Source organism: Lactuca virosa, chromosome 4 (assembly GCF_052849685.1).
Source record: "Lactuca virosa cultivar CGN04683 chromosome 4, Lactuca_virosa_CGN04683_v6, whole genome shotgun sequence".
NCBI lineage: Eukaryota > Viridiplantae > Streptophyta > Magnoliopsida > Asterales > Asteraceae > Lactuca > Lactuca virosa.
Window position 1 is genome coordinate 344,011,564 of NC_136429.1, and position 5,045 is coordinate 344,016,608.

Consider the following 5,045-nt stretch of genomic DNA (forward strand, 5'->3'; position numbering starts at 1 on the left):
CAAGGTGGGATAGGTTACTTATCGCTGGGATCTTCCTGAGGAGCTCAGTCAGACCCATAGCACTTTCCACGCCACTCAGTTGCGAAAATTTTTAGTGGATGATTCCGCAGTGTTTTATTGGAGGATATTCAGGTGGATGATCGCCAGAATTACAACGAGAGACCGGTAGAGATTCTTGACTGGAAGACAAAAACCTTGAGGAACAAGGTTATTGAGTTGGTGAAAGTCCAGTGGCAGCATCACAAGGGCTCATAATGGACGTGGGAGCCGGAGGACGAGATGAGGGAGCACTATCCAGAGTTATTTGGGGTAGCGGACTTCGAGGACGAAGTCTAATTCAAGTGGGCGAGAACTGTAACATTCACAAATTTGGTAAGTTTCCTTTTATCCCCTTTTATGCTTAACCTATTAGCTTAGTACGCAGGGCGTGCCTATGGGTACGATGAGCGTACGGGCTCTCCGTTGGATCGCAGATACACCCATGTATGTTGTGCGTACGTGGGAGAAAGCAGGCCGTAATCCGGTCTGAAAGAAACCCTAATTTTTAGGGTTTTGCCGCTATATAATCTCATTAAGTCCCATGAGTTTTGCCTCTTATCAGCTTCCATATCTTCCAACCCCTAATTTCACCCCTTAGCCATCATTTTGGTCCTCTTGACCTCTTGTCAAGAATTTTGATGTGTTCTTGTGCATTCTGAAGTGATAGAAGGAGATTGAAGACTCATTCCTTGGAGTGAAGCTTAGAGATCCAGAGTTATCATCATCATTGTAGGCCATTTGAGGTATAAAGTTCTTTGCTTGATGGCTCAATATGGTAGATCGGGTTTATGGAATTTGTTTATGCATTTTGAGTCTTTTGAGATTATTTTGAGCTTTTGATCTACTCCAGAAGCAATGGATGCTAGATCTTAGCTCCATTTAGGCTCTATGTTCATAAAAATTCAAGCTTTGTGAAAGATCTTGGTTCATGCAAGTGTTAAGAGCTTTATTAAGCTTCTTTTTGAGCTTTGAGTCCCATTAAGCCATGCATGAGTGTGAAGTTGCCAACTGTATGTGATAAGTCACCCTTAGGAACTAAATGTGAAAGTTTGTCAAAAGGTCGTAACTGCTTAAGTGCTTAATAATGTAGTTTTGGACTCTGAGGCGTACGTTGGGCCTACGAGCTGAGTACGCCCCGCGTACTGAACAGATGGACGCATGGGCTTGGCGTCCATGGGTTTGGGCCATGCCTTGGGATTTGAAGATTTTGGCCTTAGTGGGTCATTAGACGTGACATCCCCAAATTCACGGCCAGAAAAGACCAATTTGTTTATGGTTATTTAAAACTCAGAGTATCCTTTTTTAATAATAGTATTGCGGAAGTTGTTCCCAGAAAACATGATAAAGATGTTATCAAAGCATTTCCAAAGAAATGTATTTTATTTATAATAAAACATTGGGATGTCATTGCCAATACAGAAACATAAGCATAAACATACCTTACATTCATTTACACTAATGATTTATATCTCCTTTAATCTCTCAGTGTAATGTATCTTCGCATCGATACCTGTGATACAATAAACTGAGTGGGTCAGTTTGGGAAACCTGGTTAGCACATAGGGTTTTCAACCCATAATAATATATTTATTATGTTTAATCATCAAACAATTAACCGAATTTCCCATCCCCATTATCTTCCTTAATCTTAATAATATTCCCTAAGAATCATCTATTCTTCATTCATTCATTCCTAAGGATTGTCCTAAGGAAAAGGCACGAAGTCCATCATTGCCAGGATTTATCTAACAGGCACTAAGTCCATAGCTGCCGATGCTAGCTATTATGCACTAAGTCCATAGTAGTCGGTGTTTATCTATTAGGCACTAAGTCCATAGCTGCCGATGTTTATCTATTAGGCACTAAGTCCATAGCTATCAATGTTCATCTATAAGCCACTAAATCCATAGCTGCGAACCTTCATTTATAAGGCACTAAGTCCATAGCTGCCAATGTCCATCTATAGGTCGCTAAGTCTATAGCTGCCAACGTTTATCTAATAGCACTAAGTCCATAACTACCAACGTTTATCTAATAGGCACTAAGTCCATAGCTGCTAGGGTTTTTAAGTACATTTGATGAACACATCATTCACAAACACCTACAGGTTGTGAGCCTGCTGGCGTCCCACTGGACTGTCTATAATAGTCTGTGGTCATCATCTATACTCTGCTAGATGACTGGATCAACTTTAAAGTCAAGGCTTCTCATCATCTTACACCTATTAACATCTATATCATCTTTCATCTACCCATCTTTACCCAATATATTTATAGGTATAAAAATACATATATAGTTTAAATCAAGTAAAACATGTATAAATCGTTCGTCTAGCATAGATATCAGGAACACAGATAATAAGCACATATATCATGTATTAATATTAAATACTTCATATCTATGTGTAAGATGAAAGTAACTATGCACTCACTTGCTAAAGTCACAACTCGAAATTCGGGCAGCGCTTCGTGTCAGAAACTATCTGTTCCTTTGACGTAACCTAGTGTCATTATTACTACATCTTAGTTTATTAATTATTGCGACTAATTATTAGTCTAGATTCATCATTAACTCAAAGTATACTTCATGATCTATCAAGTAAGGAACAACCAGGTAGGATCATATCGGAGGTAGGGTCCGTTTGGTATACGAAGTATACTGTTTGGAAATCCCACTTTAAACATCTCAATAAATCACAACCTAGACATCATCCCCATAAGTAGATCAATTAGTATAACGACTTTGAATCACTAATTAATCTTGTTCATAGGTTCATAATAACGATATTGAACTTAAACATAAGTTATACTTAAAGTATGGTAAGCACAAATCACTTACAAGGGGGTTTAGCGAGGAATCAGGCTCTGTGCGGGCAGAACTTCTGAGCCGAAAGTTCTACTTCTCGGGGATTTTTGGCGCTCCGGGCTTCGCTACTAACACCTAGGAAGTGCTAGAGAAAAGGCCTAGTGACCTTGGGGGTTTAGGAGAATGGAATGGAAAAGTGTGATGAAATGAGTGAATTTTGGATCTAATTATAGGCTGTCCAGGGGCCTCTCACGTCGTGAGCTTGCGTAGGCACCAAGTCTTCTTCTGGTGCTGACACGTGGCGCAACACACAGGTAAAACAACCAATTTTCAAAAATTCATAACTTTTGCATACGAGCTCCATTTTTGACGTTCTTTATATCCACGCGTAGGTATTAACAAGATCTATAACTTTCCTTTTAACCTGATTGGATAAATCTAGACCAATTTTAAACTTAACAGTCTGAGAAGATTACACTGTTAAAGACCGTGTAAAATTCATAACTTCTACATACGGACTCCGTTTTTTACTGTCTTTTTATCGTTGAACTCCTATTAATGAGATATTCAAATTTCATTTATATCATTTTCGCTAAAAATTGACCGATCTAAAATTCGATTTCTGAGTTGTATACTGCTACGCTAAAACTTCGAAAAATCATAACTTCCTCTTACGAAGTTAGATTTGGACGTTCTCTATATGCATGCTCTCGGTTTAACGTCTACTATGACTTTAGTTTAGATTAATAAGGCTAAAAAGTAATTTATCCAAAATTCACTTTTACGTTACGTAGAGCCCTGTCAGTTTAATCGCAAAACTTCAATGAGTCATAACTTCTTTGTTATAAGTCGGATTCCAGCGTTCTTTATACGTACAGAATCCTTGTGACATATAATAATTTTGATTAAGATTATTTATCCTAAATAATATTCTATCAAAAATCCATTTTTGGCGCTTATTATCTCTAAATTGACTAACTCGAATCTGCGGGCGTTACAATTATCTCCCCTTAGGATGATTACGTCCCGTAATCATCAACGAAATAGGGTTTGTATAATGACTTCATACGTTATCTTTTCATCCTAGGTAATAACCTTAACTCTTATCTCCTTTCAAATAAGTATCTAACTCTTGGACTTCATGATTGCTGACAATGCTCAATCTTGCACTCACTCTTCATACTATGTTGGATTTTCAATCGTAACATTCAAGTTACAAACCTGATATTTATTGGAGACTCCTGTTCCTTCTTAAACACACTTAACTTAAAATAAGTTCTTTACTTTGATTATCGTAACAAACCGATGAGTCATGTTCTAATGACCTTTCGTCGTATGATGCAACGCCTAAGACTTAGGTCTTTTTTGAGTCAGATTCCAAAATGGAAGATACCTTCCTTCATGTTCTAATGTGATATAATCACCTTTTAGCTTGCAGCACTTCTATCTACAAGCTTCTTACTTTCACGGTGATTGCGATACTTCTATTGATCGCTTCGATTGTCTTTCACTTCAAACTTCTGGCTTAATTCGGATGCTACATCGAAGTTGGTTCTCTGAACCACGTAACATACTCATCTTCGGCGGACTCGATTTGATATGACCACTAGGGTCGGAATAACAATCATCTTCTTGGTCATTACCGAAACGATGGTAACGACAGACATGAACAAAACAAAATCAATTACAAGCGCCTTGGTAACCTTGTGACTTTCCCTGACCCAAGTGTGATTCATGTGCTTCCTGTAGTATAGGCCTTTACTACCTTTCACACCTACTCATACTCGTCCCAAGTGTTGTCTCTCAGCTCTCCAAGTTATTATCATAAAAACAATTTTCACATACAAATGTGTCCAAACAATCATAAAATTTTCCCTGGACTCTACTAGGACTTCTTCCATGCGTATCTTCAATCATCAATTCTGCTTCAACTCGATTGGTGGAGAAAATGCCAGATTATGGGATAACTTCATGGATTATACCAAAAATCTTTCTTTCTGCAAATCGAAAGTGTACTTCTCCTGTACTAGACGTATTATTTATTAGACGCATTCTAAAGGCAAGATATCTCTCTTACGATATCTTCCAATATGTATCATTCACTATCATCAGCCTTCTTATTTCCTCTATTTGCTCAGTCCGGTACGAGTCCTTATCATGACGTTCCATACACCGTAATAGTTGTTCAAGACGAGAAATTT